General features: G+C 46.8%; 1 protein-coding gene across 1 annotated transcript in view; it reads left to right on the top strand.

Annotated features, from left to right (window-relative positions):
• The first annotated feature begins 1,465 nt into the window (after nt 1-1,465).
• SPSB4 (splA/ryanodine receptor domain and SOCS box containing 4) overlaps nt 1,466-18,619 on the top strand; it is a 192,907-nt gene continuing 175,753 nt past the window's right edge. Inside the window, exon 1 of the mRNA XM_040428017.1 lies at nt 1,466-1,918. The gene's annotated coding sequence lies outside the window, so the exon portion shown is untranslated. The remainder of the gene's footprint in view (nt 1,919-18,619) is intronic.

Here is an 18,619-nt window from a genome sequence, read left to right as displayed (position 1 = left end):
GGAGGCCTTATTTTCGGGGGGATGCCTTATATTTCAGCAAGAGGCAAAACTAGAGGTAGGTCTTATTTTCGGGGGATGTCTTATTTTCGGGGAAAGACGGTAGAGATGAGCAACCCCGGACCCCATTAAAGTCAATTCACTGTATTATTTTCCCTTCTAACATGGTTATAAGGGAAAATAATAGCATTCTTAATACAGAATTCTAAGTAAAATGTCCATTTAGGGGTTAAAAAAATAAAAAATAAACTCCTGCGCTGACGTCACCAAAGGTCCTTTTGCAGATCCTGCAGGAAGAAGAAAGAAGACGATGCCGGCTGCGCGATCAAGCGGATGAGGTGAGTTTATTTTTTAACCCCTCCAGCCCTATTGTACTATGCATTCTGTATTCAGAATGCTATTATTTCCCTTATAACCATGTTAGAAGGGAAAATAATACAGTGAATTGACTTTAATGGGGTCCGGTGAAGAAGTTCTGGTTCAGGTCTGGGTAACACATTCAGTTTTTTATCACGCGCGTGCAAGACGCATTGCACTTGAGCGGAAAAAACTGAACGGAACGCAATTGCAGACAAAACTGAATGAAATTGCGTGCCTACTCGCGCGGGTTTGCCGCAATACACCCCGCAACGCATCCGGAAAAAATCTGTGACGCCCGTGTGAAAGAGACCTTAGTCCCGGTGTGCTAACAAAAATCCTTACTTCGTGAAAATACCTTACCCCTCGTGCCTCAACTTCCAGGGGTGTGCACCTCAGCGCAAGCGCACTACCACGGCACGGGACACCGCGCGTAAGAAGATCTGACGGTCTTTTCTCCTTACCCTCACACTGCGCACGTGCGGATGGTGGGTGCAGCATATTGGGGGGGCCTAACCCTAACCCTTTGTGAGGGTAAGGAGATTTCACAATCCGCGCGTGCGCAGTGTGAGGGTAAGAAGAAAATACCCTCCTGAGGGCGCATGCGCGGTGTCCGTGAGTCAGCGCTGCCTGTAATTTTACCTTACCTGGCCCATGGTAGCGCGCTTGTGCTGAAGTCACGAGGGGTAAAGTATTTTGTCACGAGGAGTAAGGATTTTTGTTAGAACACCAGATTTTAGGTTCATTCCTCCTCTAAAGCGGCGACGGCGTCTCCTTACAACTATATAATATATTTACTGGAATAAAAGTGAAGTTTTATGAGGGAATTTCTCCTGGCTCATGTCTATACCACCCCTCACATTGTCACCTGCGCCTATGACAAACCCTACTGGTAAAATCATTGTACTTAGGCAGATAAAGGAGGCTTCCTGGAATGCCTGCCATCATGTAGGAAGGAGAGGCCCGTATCTGGTGGTGGAGGAGGACATGAAGGAAGCCCCCAGCAGATGTCAGCAGCAGAGCAGGCCTTCACTGTGCGCTCTCCTGGAGGAGGCAGAACATGGGCGTCTCCGTCTGCTCCTCACTCCCGCCATTGGATTAGTGAGGTGTGAGGGATGAGATCAGCAGGGATCAGCTTTCAGGATGGGGCATTGCTTCAGCAGCAGGCTCTTCCCATCTGGGCTGCAGGGGGTGGGGGGTGACAAAGGTAGTCTCTGAACACAAAGCCAAACTGCCCCCCATAGGGGCTTGACCAAAGGGAAGGAAGCCAGGGGATCGACTGATGGCTGGGCTGGTGCTGCCCTGTGCTATGCCAGGAAGAGCAGGGGTGCCAGTCAACTACATGTGTGGATCCAGAAGATCATTCCAGCAGTAACTTTACCAGGATACCCAGCCCTGGCAGGAGGCTGTCACCACGTCTTGCCCTGTGCCACATCTGGAGACAGGGGGATCGTATGTAACGTTTTTTTTCCTCCAAGGATCCTTTGTACAATTTCTGTCTTTTCTGGTTGATTTCACGTCTCAGGGCTCTGAATGCCAAGTGCTGGATAGATCTGCTGCTGAGGTAAGTGCTTTGTGCCCACCCTGGGCCACATGTCTGCCCCCTGTGCTGTCAGTGCCCATGGCAATACACTGTTTACAAATAAACTTTGCAACAATGTTACATTGTAAACGATGCCAGACTGCCAGGAAAAGTGCCAAGGGTGCACCTGGCATTGTTTGCTGCCCTCTGTACTGGTGTAAGTTTTCAGTATGATGATGGTCTGCTGTATGCCCATGGCATCTCAGGACCCTCCTAAGGACATGGAGGGAGTTTCATTGTATTTTCTGCTCTTTCTGTCCATTGTTGTAAACGCCTGGCCGCTCTTGAAAGATGCTCCATTGTTACCTCCATTGAACGGAGGGCAATCAGTAGGTGGCATATTAACAGGGCCCGGAGCAGTACATTGTGACTATTGTGTGCTTTGTACTGAAGTAGATCGTGCAATTATCCCCCCTGACTACAGCCTGGCAGGGGGGGCAATAAACTGGACCCTTATGTCGGCATGATGTGGCTTATGAAGGGCAGGCTGGGTTGTGGAGCCGTTAGACTAGCCGCCTTGTGGTCCAGACCCGGGGACTGTGGCTTCTGTGTGGAGCCGTTCTGACCGTTCTGTGTTTGGACCATGACAATAATTTACCATCACTTCCCGGTTCTGGTTTTTTGTTCCTGAGAAAACATTTAGACCACAAGGGGTTATTTGTGTCTTACGCTGCAGTGTTGGTACAAAGGCAGAAAACTTTACCGAACGGGCTGATCTAACATGACTTGAAGTAGTCTGGGAATTATGAGGCTGCTTTCCACCGTCAGTGTTGTGTCAGTGTCTGATCAGTGATTTCCATCCGTGATTGTGAGCCAAAACCACAGAGCAGGTGCAGATCTTTCTATTCTATCTTATCTCCGTGTAGGCTCCATCCCTGGCTTTGGCTCACAAAGGGCTCGTTCACACGAACGGATTTTGCGTTCCATATACGGGCCGTTTTCTACGTTCCGCATACAGTCCGTTTCAATGGGTCCGCAAAAGATGCGGACAGCACTCTGTGTGCTGTCCGCAGCCGTTGCTCCGTTCCGTGGCCCCGCAAAAATGACGAGTCATGTCCTATTCTTATCCTTTTTGCGGACAAGAATAGGCATTTCTATACTGGGCCTCCTGTTCCGTTCCACAAATTGCAGAAGGCACACAGGCGGCATCCGTTTTTTGCGGACCGCAAAAAACGGCGCGGTCGTGTGACCGAGCCTAAACACTGATAGAATTCACTGACCAAACGCTGACCAAACGCTGACTGTGTGAAAGCGGCTTGATTCTGTGAAGTTTTGTGAAGTCTCTTTTGAATTACCCTCTTCTCTCCTTTTGGTAAGACTTGTATGTCTAGTTGGTACGTCATCAAGGTGTACTGTCCCTAAATGATGGCTACCATTACATTGTCCTCCGGGGTTCTCACTTACAGTTTTACAGACCAGAGAAATCAGCATTGTTAGGCAGAATTATATTTCCATTGCTCATTCCATTTTATGTGTCAGTCTTCACTATTATCCTGGCATTCTATTCATAATAAAGAAAGGGGAGTGCTGCAGCATGTCATGGGGTAAGAAGAACACATGGAAATATCAGAATTAACAGCTGAATACAATATTACTGATTGTGATAACTGGACGTGTAGATTTACTTGAGGCCTCGCGGTGGCGGTTTATGGAAGAATACGTACAGTATATTGGTTGGGATCAGCCACGTGTAGGTAAATAGACAGAAAACCGCATCTTGACTTCACAGAAGATGTTAGATCATTGGCCTGTCCGGCTGGTGGGACCTTATCAGCCAAAGTGGTCCCCGCAGTCTCGTTTTTGTGGCCTTGAGTTTCTTTGTAATCTCTAGTTAATATCCGTTTCTTCCGGATTTCTAGCACATTATGTGGAATAAAAGTACATATGGAAAGTACATCCACATGGCTCACGGGTCCTCCCTGCAGTTCTTTAGTTTATAGTACTTTCAGTCAGGATTTCATTGTTTCGCCCACCAATGTTTGGTGTCCATTGTGGGTTTAGCTGGTTCCATATGTTCCTCAAATCTGTTCCTCTCTTGTCTCTCCTGCCCTATCTCTTATATCAAAAATGAGCAGAGCAAAACCCCCTTCCTGAAGTCGGACCACCACTAACCAAGCATGTATTACATGTGATACAGATACCTGATAAATCCTTACTCTGGGACAAGCCCCAGAGTAACTGAATGTTACGGAAAGTCCGATAAGTGGTGCCAGAGTGCCTCCATAAGTGGTGCCAGAGTGCCTACATAAGTGGTGAGGGAGTGCCTCCATAAGTGGTGCCAGAGTGCCTACATAAGTGGTGCCAGAGTGCCTCCATAAGTGGTGCCAGATTGAGTTAATAAACAGTGCCAGAGTGCCTCCATAAATAGTGCCAGAGTGCCTCCATAAGTGGTGCCAAGGTGCCTCCATAAGTGGTGCCAGAGTGCCTCCATAAGTTGTGCCAGAGTGCCTCCATAAGTGGTGCCGAAGTGCCTCCATAAGTGGTGCCGAAGTGCCTCCATAAGTGGTGCCAGAGTGCCTCCATAAGTGGTGCCAGATTGCCTCCATAAGTGGTGCCAGATTGAGTTAATAAACAGTGCCAGAGTGCCTCCATAAATAGTGCCAGAGTGCCTCCATAAACAGTGCCAGAGTGCCTCCATAAGTGGTGCCAGAGTGCCTCCATAAGTGGTGCCAGAGTGCCTCCATAAGTGGTGCCAGAGTGCCTCCATAAGTGGTGCCAGAGTGCCTCCATAAGTGGTGCCAGAGTGCCTCCATAAGTGGTGCCAGAGTGCCTCCATAAACAGTGCCAGAGTGCCTCCATAAACAGTGCCAGGGTATTTCTATAAACAATGCCAGAATGAGTCCATAATCAGTTTAAGCCTGCCCTAATAGCCAATCCATAGACAGTGCCAGTACGCCTCTATAGACAGTGCCAGTACGCCTCTATAGACAGTGCCAGTACGCCTCTATAGACAGTGCCAGTACGCCTCTATAGACAGTGCCAGTACGCCTCTATAGACAGTGCCAGTACGCCTCTATAGACAGTGCCAGTACGCCTCGATAGACAGTGCCAGTACGCCTCTATAGACAGTGCCAGTACGCCTCTATAGACAGTGCCAGTACGCCTCGATAGACAGTGTCAGAGTACTACCATAAACAGTGCTGAAAGGGCCTCTATGTAGAGTTCTAGAGTGCCTCCCTAACAGTGCCAGTATGCCTCATTGTGTCGGTGGACATATTTAGCAGGAAAGCCCCCTTCTCCTCCAGCCCCTCTTCTCACTGCCTGGAGAGGAAGGCCAGTACTTGCCACATTCATGCCGCCTCCAGCCCCAGAGCTGGTACATCTGTACTTTGGTAGAGCAGTTACAGCTTCTTCTATGGGAGAATTGCCACCATCATGGAGGACTACCATGTGCCATAGCGGAGACTGAGTTTGAACTATACACCATTCAAATGCTCTAAACAAACACAACAATCACAACAACTGGGTAAGGGCGGTTTCACACCAGCGTTATGGATTCCGTTATGGCTTTCCATTATAACATGGTTATAACTGAAAATAACGGAATCCATAAGACGGAAGCCTTTAAGAGGCATTCCGTTGTGATCCGTCATAATACAAGTCTATGGGAATCATACTGGATCCGCCTGGTTCCCATTATGCAGAACAGACGACAAAGTCCTGTCGACAGAACTATGTTTTCTGTTCTGCATAATGGGAACCAGACGGATCCATTCTGCTGCCCATAGACTTGTATTACGACGGATCACAACGGAATGCCTCTTAAAGGCTTCCGTCTTGACTTCCGTCTTATGGATTCCGTTATTTTCTGTTATAACCATGTTATAATGGAAAGCCATAATGGAAGCCATAACGCTGGTGTGAACCCACCCTAAGGCCTCATGCACACGACCATTGTGGTGTTCCGTTCTGCAAAATGGGGATCCGTAGTTCCGTGATCCGTTTCCGTTTTTGTTTCCGTGTGTCTTCCTTTATTTTTGGAGGACCACCAGACATAAAGGAATGTAAAAAAAAGTCTAAGACAGGTTTGCCATGCAAATGATAGGAAAAAAACGGACGCGCGGACGCGGATGACAATCTTGTGTGCCCCCGCATTTTTTAGCGGTCCCATTGACTTGAATGGGACCGCGAGCCGTTTTCCGCGAAAATAATAGGACAGGCTATATTTATTTGACGGACTGGGATCACGGACGCGGATGGCAAACGGTGCATTACCCGAGAAAATCAATGGGTCCGCAGAAAATCACGAAAAATGGTGCAACGGACACGGATTCAAAATACGGTCGTGTGCATGAGGCCTTAATGGGAACTTCTAAAGCTTCCTAGAATGGCGAGCTGTTAGCTGCAGTGGCCTCCTCGTCGGTGTAATGAACGTAGCAGCTGCAGTAATCGGACAGAGTGTATTCCCCGGGCTAAGACTGAAGGCTGGTAGCAGTTACTTCTTGAAGAACACGCTCAGCGCTCTTTTTGCCCTGCCAGATAATGCAGCACTGTGCTCTTGTTGACAAAGCTGAGCCTCTTCTAAATTGTCAATTCACTTAGACTTGGCAGCGCGGTGAACGCCTCTGCCGGGCGGTCAGAGTGGATTGCAGGGTTTTCCGATAGCAATGGACATGGCTGAAATGAGAAAATACAATAAATATTGTAGAGGCGTAGTTGTCCCCGCAGATGATCTCATTGAGCTTTGGAGAACTGAAATCCATGTCTCTGAATGCCGCTGTCCCAGCGTACCTCTCTGACGACATGGAGACAGATGGAGCTGCAACGTTGCATCACAAGCCCTATGGATTGCCTTTTGTAGGAAAGTCTATATATTATAGTCTGGCTGCACGGATCGGAGTGTTCTGCGGAATGGAAGACTAGGTCTACTCCATCTGTCCGCCGTCATAAGGCAAACTGCATGTGAAAGCCGCTAATAGTAATGCAGACTCTGGTACTGTGATACGGTGAGACGTTCCTGTATTGTATAGGGGGGTCAGCCTCTGTGCCGTGCCAGTTAAATCAGACGGTATGAACTGAGGATTTGATGTGATGGCCTATCCTCAGCACAGGCCATCAATGTCGGCAGGGGTCCCACACCCGCCAACCGACGATTAGCTGTTCTGCAGTAGCTCAAGCTCCATCCATATTTTAGGGCATCTTATGCTGATAAAGGAGAAACAGGGGTTCGTGGTTCTCCACCTTACGCCTCATACATACGGCCGTATTCAATTTTCAGTCTGCAATAAAGGGTTCCTTAAAGGGCTTAGTATCTGCCGTATAGGGGATAACTAACTGATCACTGGGGGTCCAAAGATCCCGCAAACAGGGGTCCACTTCCCCCCATGTGATGAAGTAGTAGGTCGAGCATGCGCCTTGTCTCTCCATTCATTCTCTGTGGGCCGCAGGTAATAGGCTATACTCAGCTATACCGCCAGGGGTGGGATTCAAATTTTTAACAACAGGTTCCCTACTCAACGCCGGACACACAACGTCACGAGACGTTTACATATACATACACCATATATATGCAACACGCATACACATAAATACACCATATACATGGTACACATACATAAATACATCATAATATACACTACACACACATACCACCCAACTAAGGAGCTAAACTATCAGCGGTGCGCGAAGCAATGGAAGCGAACAACGAACATCTCCTGCTGCCCTGCCACCGCCAGAGCACCGGATCGGGACTCAGCCGGTAACACAGTTCTCCAATCCAGTTGTAATTTTAACAACCGAATCTGGAGAACTGGAGGGAACTGGCGGAATCCCATGCCTGCATACCGCTATACTTGGCTATCTGCTGCGGTCCCATAGAGAATGAATGGAGTGGCATGGCGCATGCCCGACCTGCCGCTCCATCCGTGACCTTCATGCTCAGGTTCTGTGGGGGTCCCAGCGGTCAGACCTCCCCAGTGTTCAGCTAGTTAACCCCTATCCTGTAAGAATAAGGGCGATTTTGGGCGTGACACATGTTGCACACCCAAGTATCACAGTGTAGCAGGAGACCCATAGAAATAAATGGGATCGCAGCGCGACTTGCACGTTTTCTGTAACTGCTACCCCAAAATCACAATAAATCCAGCAGTGTTTGATTTTTTGGCAATTCTGGGCTGTGACCCAATTGATGTCTGTGGTTGTCTGCAATACTTGCGTGAGCGACATGTTTCACACCTAAAATCACCGTGCGGCGAGACCCTAATGGATCCATGAAAAAAACAATGTGGGAACAGCACCATTGACTTCTATGGGTCAGTGTGTTTATGTATTCCATCGCACGGTCACGTGCTTGCGGCCTCATGCACATGACCGTATGTATTTTGAGGTCTGCAAAAAATACGGATAACGTCCGTGTGCATTCCGTATTTTGTGGAACGGAACAGCTGGCCCCTAATAGAACAGTCCTATCCTTGTCCGTAATGCGGACATCAATAGGACATGTTCTATTTTTTTGCAGAGCAGAAATACGGACATTTGGAAACGGAATGCACATGGAGTACCTTCCGGATCCATTGAAAGGAATGATTCCGCTTACGGTCCGCAAAAAAAACGGAATGGGGACGTATAGAAAATACGTTTGTGTGCAAAGGGTCCATTCACACGTCCGCAAAATTCATTTTCAATGGGGCCGGAATGTGCTGTCCGCATTTGCGGATCCACACTATCGTTCCGCAAAAAAATAGAACATGTCCTATTCTTGTCCGAAATTACGGACAAGAAAATGCATTTTCTATGAGAGTGCCGGCGATGTGCGGTCCGCAAAATGCACATTACCGGTGTCCGTGTTTTGAGAATTCGCAGTTTGCGGTTCCGCAAAACATATACGGACGTGTGAATGGACCTGACAATATGGTTAGAAAAGCTTCTAAAAAATAAGAACCTGTAATGGTAATACTCTGCGTCTTCGACTCCCACTGTGGAGGAGACATCCGTTCTCAGCCGTCACTTGTCATGCGAGGATTTAGGAAGTGCAAATGTAGGTAAATAATTAACGTGTCAATGGTAATTGCAATCTGTTGTGGAAGGATCGGCTGCTTTGAGGATCCTGAGGAGAGTATTTGGTAACATTAGAATTGCGCAGATAGTTTGTTGGTTACATTCTGACACTTTATCCTACATTCAACAAGTATATTTAAAGGGGTATTCTGCCCATTTTAAGTTATCTTCTGTCTACAGGACAGGGGATAGTTGTTAGTTCATTGCATCTCTTTATATAGCTCTGTGTTGTGACATTCCTCTATTATTCCTGCTAGAATTGATACTGTCTGCAGTAGAGTTGTTACCAGTTGTGGGTGTCCTGCACAGTCTGAAACTATCCAGTCAGTGCTGCCCCCCCCCCCCTCCATTTACAACCAGTTGGACCCCATTGCAGACTGTTGTCAATGCTTTTATAAACTTCTAGAAGGAATAATGGAGGAATGAAAAAAACCTAGAGTTATATAAAACTGTTCCAGAATTGATATTGCACGGGGAAATGCAAGTAGTTACTAAAATAGACATGTGATCTGAGAGCTCCTCTTTAAGGGCTCATGCACATGACCGTTGGGTGTTCTGTGGACCGCAAAACACGGATACTGGCCACGTGCATTCCGCATTTTGCAAAACAAAAGGGCCGCCCCATAATAAAACAGTCCTATCCTTGTCCGTAATGTGGACAGTAGTAGGACTGCAGACGTACAGACACGGAATGCACAGTCATTTCAGTTTTTTTTGTGGCCCCATGGAAGTGAATAGTTTTTCCGCATACGGGCCGCAAAAAATAATACGTTCGTTGGGCTCATGCCCACAAATGTAAGGGCTCCATGCCAGTATTGCAGACCGCCAACTGCAGGTCCGAAATATGCAGGCACTGGCCTTGTGCACTCCGTGCTGCCTATGTCCACCCATTGACTTAATTGGGTGATTGATCCGCAAGATACGGCCAAAGATAGGACCTTGTATCTTTTGTGCAGCGGAAATGGGGATCTAAAGGCCACGGAAACACGGGTCCGTGCCTCCGCACCGCAGCAGATAAGGCATGTCCTATCTTTTGCCATACCTTGCGGATTGCTGAGCCATTCAAGTCAGTGGGTCCACATCCGCAGCACGGGGTACACACGACCGGTGCCCGCTATTTGCAGTCCGCAGCACGGGCACAGAGCTCTTGCGTTCACAGGCATGAGCCCTAAGAAATAGACCATAGTTGCAAGTTAAAGGGGTTATCTGGGTTCAGAGCTGAACTCGGACATTCCTCCATTTTCACCCCGGCAGCCCCCCTGACAAGAGCATCGGAGCAGTTCATGCTCTGATGCTCTCCTTTGCCCTGCGCTGAATCGCGCAGGGAAAGGGCATTTTGTGGAGTTCGGGTGACAAATCGGGCTCTCCTTCAGGCTGCCAGGCAGAGGCTTCCGCCCAGCAGTGGGCCCGGTGACGTCACCAGCACTGATGGTAAAACGGCTTGGACAGCGCTAAAGCCCATCCATCAGAGGAAGTGGAAGCCTCCGCCCGGTAGTATGTTATAGTAAATAAAAGAGCCCTTGCCCTGCGCGATCCTGCGCAGGGCAAGGGAGAGCATCAGAGCGTGAACTGCTCCGCTGCTCATGTCGGGGGGGGCTGCCTGGGTGAAATTATGGGTATGTCCGGGATCAGCTCTGAACCTGGACAACGCCTTTAATTATTTCCTGTGGTAGGATGAAAGTGCCCCAAAATTGGGTTTCATTGCTCTGAAATTACAGCAATGTCTAAAGTTTTATTGAATGTCTCATATATATTTCACCTAGGAACTGTAAAGGATTTTATTCATGAACGTGAAGATTTCTATCTGGCTTTCTGAGACGTCCATTACTTTATTGAATCTGTATTCATATATATATATATATTAAACCAGACGAGGGATATCTTCTGATAAAAAAAAAAAACAAGGAAACGAAAAAACATAAAAAACATAAAAAAAGGAAAATCTGCTGCCATGTCTCCACTAAGGAGCCGTGGAGCTTGTAAGAAAGCTACGAGAATGTAAGCAGTCATGCTGAATGGGGTCAGTGCGAGAAGAAGGTTTAGTCTCGAGGAGATGGAGCCAGTCAGCGCTGTCATCGGGCCAGCAGTCATTGAATTGCACTGTGTGTGTTAATTGCTGCACTGGCAGAGATGGGGAGTAAAACCCAAGTGGGCGTCACTAAACCATAATTAACTGCTCATATGAATCATGTTTTTTTTTGTTTCCTGTAATAATTGATGAGATGATGGAAATGAATCAGGCTTGCGTTTGTGGTATGTTAATAAATGAGTGTACTGTCAGCTGCTCGTCATAGTGTGGAAGCCCGGGCATTGCATCATGGCGCACAGGACGAATGCCAACTTTCTAATGGACTCACACATGGCTTAATATTTATTTAGGTCCAGACAGTCAGCGGTGCCCAATGGCACAAATGGTTGAAGCCAGTTTCAGTAATCTGGACATATATGGGTAATATCCCAATAATTATTATTAATTCTAACCTTTCTATAGTCCTCAGAGCTGTGCCTTATTGCTGCTAATGTGACCACGCTGAGCATGTACAGAGCGTGTATAGCATGTATACCCATCTACCTGCCATTGCTACCAGTATAACGCAGGCACTGTTTAAAGCTCTGTTCGCACCAGCGTCATATCTTTGTTCTTTTGGGAAACCAAACTATTCACGTACATTCTTCCGGCAGGTTGTTCCGACAGAGGAACAGCTTGTAGGAAGACATCATATCCGGCACAGTTGGAAAAGGCAGGAGCACCACCAGAATATTTTTTGTCCAGCTGAATCCCGACACTAATGCCAGAAACAGTCCGGATCCCCACCAAGTCCCATTATAGTCAATGGGCTCTATAGTAGTCAGGTAGCATCTGGCTATGTCGGATACAATGTCTTCCAGCAGCTTGTTCCTCTGCCGAAACAGCCTCCCGGAAGAATTTACAGCTCGTGTGAAACTAGCCTATGCTATTCCTGCCATCAAAAATATGGAAACTCCTGATGGCAGCAGATATTTTTCCCAACACCACTGTTAATATCCATGTTTATTTCAATGGTGGAAGAGGCACAGTATAAGCCGCTACCAAACCCGCTGGCAGCAGTTTATCTTCTGCGAGAATGAACTACAAGCATGCGAGATCCTTCTGTTGACTGATAGACAGTTGTGGCCCTCCCATACACCAGGGTGGTTTGCCAATCCTGCCACAATTGGGTTCTGCCGACTGTTCTCCCATAGGGGTCAGCTTAAAGGAGTTGCATGTGATAAAATAACAAAATAAATATTTTTCACCTTCTAAATCCCTCACTGCTCCAATCCTGACAATCTGGTGGTCTCACCAGTCTCTGATCTGCAGTGCTACATTAAAACCAACTGCATGTGACCCCTGACCAGTAACATTATATCTCCTCATTATATGGACTGTATCCTCTGCAGGCTCCATCTGTAAGATATCTCTGAGCTAGTGAGAGGAGACTAATTGCTATGATGCCTCTCATACACTGCACATAGAGGAGAGGAGATTCTGCTCTCCTATGTCTCAGGTGGTGTCACGGCTGTATGTGAGCAACAATAGTATACACAGTAAAAGAGCTACTGACCGGACCCAAACTAGGGAGGATAAAGGGTGACCCCTGTCAGACCCTCAAAGCTCTCCCTATTCTGCTAAAGCACATGCCCGGATCCCAATGGCGGAACGAGGCATGCCCACGTGCCTAAGACTGATGACCACTGTAACCCCTACAATAGTGGAAGGGGCACGGCCACCGGTGCCCTACTCAGTATATGGAGGGAACCGTGGCCACCTCAGATCCAGTCAGAAAATAATCAGGTACACAACAATGTCTGTACACTTAGCTGAAGGTGTTGCAGCCGCAGAGAAGACGGATCCAAGGACAGCTGGCAATATCCGGAGTGCTTGCTGCAGCAGAACACAGGTCCAGTGAACTGATAGCTACAAGTGAAGATACTAAAGCAAGAGCTACAACTGAAATGAGAACTATAATCCACGCCCTACAATAGGAGGAGGGGTGATATAAAGAGAGGGAAATCAAACGCATGAGGAACAGCTGGGAGGAAGGAAACCAAAAGTAAACAGAGCAGTGAGAACTCCTCCCAGCTCTAGTAGTGACATCATCACAGGGGTGGAGAAACAGAGCTGTGAGAACGTCCCAAAGCTCTGGTAGTGACAGGTGGAGTACAGTAGTACTGAGCAGTGTAGCTGTAAATCTATCACTGAGGTGAGATAGAAAACTTACTAGAGCCAGCAGCAAAATGTGTCTGTGCTTCTCCCTCCAGAAGCTCCCTTTTCTCACCCTATGGGCAGGATGTAATCTGATCCCTTAGTGACATAAGCCCGTGCCTGTCTCTCTCAAGTTGGATTTTAGCTCTAAATTGAGATTGAGTTTTCAGGTCAGGAGGCAGGGGAGGAGAAGTAGCTCATCAGTGGACAAAGAGGCATTTTTTTTTCTAACTGGAAAGTTAGAAGTTTCTTATATTCGCTTGTTCTATTGAGTAATGCAATGTTTGAATGTTTCTTATTCAGAATTTTCTAATACTATACTTTCTAAAAAAGGACCCTGGACACATCTCTGAACCGGAATTATCTTTTCTCACCGCACTTTTGTTGTCAGTCCTTCCACCAGCTTATCATTGCTGTTAAATGGCAGACACGTGTTCATTTGTTGTCAGACCTCAAGTACCAGGATTTTTAATTAGCAGAGTGCAGACAAGTAACTTTGCCATCTTTTCTGAACACACCAGTGACTCCTCACTAAAGGCCTCTTTACACCACGTGATCCACATAAAAAGCGACTGCAGAGCTGGGATATTGTTCTGTGCACTTAACAAGCCAAACAAGTGTGCATAGGAAATTGTCCAAATGTTTACGTATGGACGGTCAATTGCAGTGACTTTCTTATTGTTCAGCCTTGTTAAAGCAGGATGGGGTTACACAGATTTCACTGTAAATTGTGATACAATTGCAGGATTTCCAAGACTTTAATGTTTCCCTATGTAAAAAAAAAAGTTGTAAAGAGCCATACAAATATTCTGCCTATGTCACAAAGGAGGACCTGGTCTAAAACCGTTCTAAATGACAGATTTCTAATTTCAAAGTAAATTGTTTTCTATACTTTAATTATTGCCCCTCCTCTCCCAATGCCTCCACTGTCCTTAAAAGGGTTTTCCGGGATTTTGGTCATCAGTATCTGACCCCTGTCGATCAGCTGTTTTAGAAGGCACTGGCTCTCGCAGTAGCGCTGCTGCCTTCTCGCAGCTTAGCCTAGTCAATGTGACATTACGTTCATTGGTTACATGGTCTGAGGTTCAATACTAAACCCAGAGGGTATCAAATGGACGGTGAGCATAGAGAAGGTCGCAGCGTTACTGTGAGCGCCGGTGCCTTCTAAAACAGCTGATCGACTGGGGTCCCAGGTGTTGAACACACACTGATAAAATACTGATGATCTATCTGGAGAATAGGTAAACTCGGAAAACCGCTTTAAGGCCCATGTGCCAGTCTATAAGGTATAATAAGCTGCAATGAGACACTCAAGTTAGGGCCCATTTACACAGGATAATGACTGGGAGCAAGACAATCTTTCTCAATCAGTGCCCGCTCATTTAGCTTCATTTACATGCAGCAATCGTCTTTTCCGTATGGGGCGTAAACAATCATTTTGTTTGTCTCCATACAGTTTCATTGTTTGTCAGCAGCAAAATTTCCTGCTAAAAAACATGCCATATAAGTGATAGAATCACCTGCCGAGTGATTGGCGGTGCATTCATATGGGGCAATTATCGGGAACGACTGTCCTGATAATTTACTTGACAATCTGTAAATAGGCCCTAAGTAGGTGTAAGCAGGCCTCAAAGTTCTCAAAGCAGAGAGGTATTTCAAAGCAGGCATCTAGATATGCATATGCAAGACCAGGGGCGTAGCTATAGGGGGTGCAGAGGTAGCAGTCGCTACTGGGCCCAGGAAACTGAGGGGGCCCAAAGACCCTTGTGCCACATATGAAGACACCAGTATTATAGAAAGATAACAGTATTATAGAAAGTGCATGCTGGTCAAGTTATAGCTCTGGCTGGAGAGAAGGGATTAGGTCAAGAATTTAGCATGGGGGGGTTGGGGGGTCTACTGTTTCAATTTTTTGACGCAGGCAGCATGTGCTTCCCTAGCCACAAAACAAGGGGGGGGGGGGGGCCCAAGCTGAACCCTTGGACCAGGGCCCATGAGCATTTAGCTACGACCCTGTGCAAGACTACTTCTACCTGATTATCCTGATAATATATGTATTATTTATTTATATAGCACCAACATATTCCGCTGCGCTTTACAATCAGAGGGAACATGTACAACCAAAATCATACATTACATAGCAACAAACAAGTCAACGATTTTGTACAATAGTCCAGCCTTGTAAACAAAATAGGAAGTAGCTATATCATCAGCCAATATCTGTAGCACTTTGTGCTTTTTCATTGGGTACTCAGCGGTACCTTTTAAACCAGCAGATTATCGCTAATGAGCATTTGTTAGTGATAATCTGCCTGATTTTCGGGCAGTGTAATGGGGCCTTTAGTTTTTATTGTTTTTCTAAGAGCTCTCAGAAGACCTATGATTAAGAATTGTTGACTTGCATAAAGCTGGAAAGGGCTACAAAAGTATCTCCAAAAGCCCTGCCGCCCACCAGTCCACGGCAAGACAAACCGTCCACAAATGGAGAAAGCCCAGCACCGCCGCCACTCTCCCCAGGAGCGGCCGCCCCGCAAAGATGACCGCAAGAGCACAGCGCAGACAGCCCAGCGAGGCGAAGAAGAATCCTAGAGCGCCAGCCAAAGACTTAAGTAGGTCCCATGCTGATTGTGCCAGTATAGTTCTACCCGAGAGGGGAGTCAAAACCAGAATAGAAATCAGAGCAAACCAGAATCAGAACCGTTACCAAGCCAAAAGTCACAACCAGGAGGTTGCGTCAAAATGCAAATCGCCAGCCAAGTATCACAAGTCGCGATCCAAGCAGAGTCAGAATACCAGGAGAGTTAGAATGAGGTTTAGGACCACTAATAATGAATCCAGAAGCCACCAATCACAGGCCACCTGTGGCCAGCAGATTGCCTGCTTAAATAGGCAGCACTTCCTGGTCATTTGATCCGTCCAGTGTCACATGACTGATGACATCAGCACCTCAGATTGGCTGGCGCTTCTTGAACCAGGAAGCCTGGCCTTGTTGTCGTGACAAGAGACTGTTTGGCCCCTTTCACACGGGCGAGAATTCAGAAAATGGGGCCTTTAGTTTGATTTCAGCATGCCGCATGATTTGTTTCCACCAGAGATGAGCCGCTGCTGCTTTCCCTATTCAGCATGCTTGCACGCTCCGTGGTCATGTGTGCGTATGTTCATAGTATTTTTGTCCTGGAAGCGTCGATAAATCCCACATTGATGATTGGAATGTATTGTGCAATGTTGTATCGTTATGTAAATTGGGTAATGATATAAAGTCTGAGAGGTGGATGAAAGGTCCTTACAGAGGGTTACCTTTAGGCCCCTTTCACACGGGCGAGTATTCTGCGCGGGTGCAATGCGTGAGGTGAACGCATTGCACCTGCACTGAATCCTGACCCATTCATTTCAATGGGGCTGTGTACATGAGCAATGTTTTTCACGCATCAATTGTGCGTTGCGTGAAAATCGCAGCATGTTCTATATTTTGCTTTTTTCACAAAACGCAGGCCCCATAGAAATAAATAGGGCTGCGTGAAAATCACATCGCATCCGTGAGCAAATGCGGATGCAGTGAGATTTTCACGCATGGTTGCTAAGGAGATGAGGGATGAGCGACCCAGGACCCCATTTACTTTATTATTTTCCATTATAACATGGTTCTAATGGAAAATAATAGCAATCTTTAATACAGAATGCAAAGTCCAATGTTAATTGAGGGTTAAAAAATAATCAAAAACATTACTCACCTCATCCACTTGATTGCGCAGCCGGGATCCTCTTTTTTGTTCTTCTTGAAGGACCTGCAAAAGGACCTTCGCTGACGTCATCGCAGGTCCTGCTGAATGAAGATAGAAGGTCCTTCTGAACGCATCCGGCCCTCACCCGCGATGCCCGTGTGAAAGAGGCCTTAGGAGGGTTTGTTCACACGTGGCAGATTTCTCTGGTGGCTGGGACCGTGGGAGCTCGCATAGGCACACAGGCACAACAGCTTCTATCCCAGCCACCTTGTGTGTGTGCTGCGCCAGTGGAAACAAGCAGTGTATAATGCCATGGAAAAATGAATCCAGCCAGCAAAGGAGGCAATATGGACAATCACAATACATTAGTAACTGCCTTGTATTAGTCTACATCAGGGATGCTCAACCTGCGGCCCTCCAGCTGTTGCAAAACTACAACTGCCAGCATGCCCGGACAGCAGGGCATGGTGGGAATTGTAGTTTTACAACAGCTGGAGGGCCCCAGGTTGAGCATCTCTGGTCTATATGATAAATGCCATTTGCTGAAGTGAGACAACCCCTTTAAGGTCCCTTTACACTGCCTGAGCATCAGCCAGATAATCACTTATAGGCGTTCATGGGATTATCGCCGGTGTAAAGGTGAAACGCTCGTTCAGTTGGGTAATTGGATCTTTCATGTGGTCACCAAAATCATCATTTGCTGGCAGAAGATCGTGCCGTCCAAACAGCCTCTGCTGCCGGCAAATAATGCTTCTGTATGGGGACGAGCGATGACATTAGTGATCACTCCTCCCCATACTGTGGAGGTGATCGCTGCTTTTCCACTACGAGCAGGCGCTTCCTTCCTGACAGTCGTCTGCCATATCTACCAGTGTACGGTGCCGTTACTGGGGATCACACCATTTACTAGAATGTGTCTCTTGGATGATTACTAAGTATCGTACTTTATTATATCATTTGCAATAGACGGCATATAATGAAGCATCATTTCCCACAAGCCTTCCTATTATCCCAAGTGCCACACTTCAGGTTCACAGGTAATAAACGGAAAAGTCAGACAAGCAGGAGAGATCCGTGCGGTCCTGTACTCTTCTAGAGAGCTTGCTGTAATAAAATGGCACGCATTATTATATAAGCTATCAGTAGAAGCAGTGTTTCCATCTTGTACTATATACATTTATTTGACACTGTAGCCATGTGCGGGTTTAACCCTTTTCTCTTGGGGCCCGGCGGAAGGGTTAATGAGCTCTGGGACGAGCCTGTTTGATGCCGCCGTGACACAAATTGCATGCCAATTTCTCATGCCAACTCTAGGCAAATGAGACAGATGCAGTGAGGAATAGTAATGGTTTCGGGGCTGGGGAAAGTCTCCGTTTGCATTATGTAAGGCAAGAAATAAACCTTGACGTGTGTCCACTGAGGCGCAAAGAACTCAATCTCTGCAAAAGAGACTTTTCATTCATTTGCAGAACTAATTTATTCCCATTGTCTTGAGAATACAAAGCCAAGTGATTGGAAAGAGGGATCGACACTTCACAAATTGTCTTTATTTTATAGTGCCTGACTGCCCCGGGAGCCTTTATAATAATGATAACGTTACCTAAATGTAGATACAGCATCCCCGTGTGTAAAGGACAAAATGCCGCCATTCTGCCTCTAATAATATAGCACCGCCAGTAACCGATTGCTTACACCGTGCACGCACCATTAAATATTCACTGAATATTGAAAAGTTATGCA

This window comes from Bufo bufo, chromosome 4 (assembly GCF_905171765.1).
Source record: "Bufo bufo chromosome 4, aBufBuf1.1, whole genome shotgun sequence".
Lineage (NCBI taxonomy): Eukaryota > Metazoa > Chordata > Amphibia > Anura > Bufonidae > Bufo > Bufo bufo.
The sequence above is the reverse complement of the archived record's forward strand: the minus strand, read 5'-3'. Positions and strand labels throughout refer to the sequence as shown.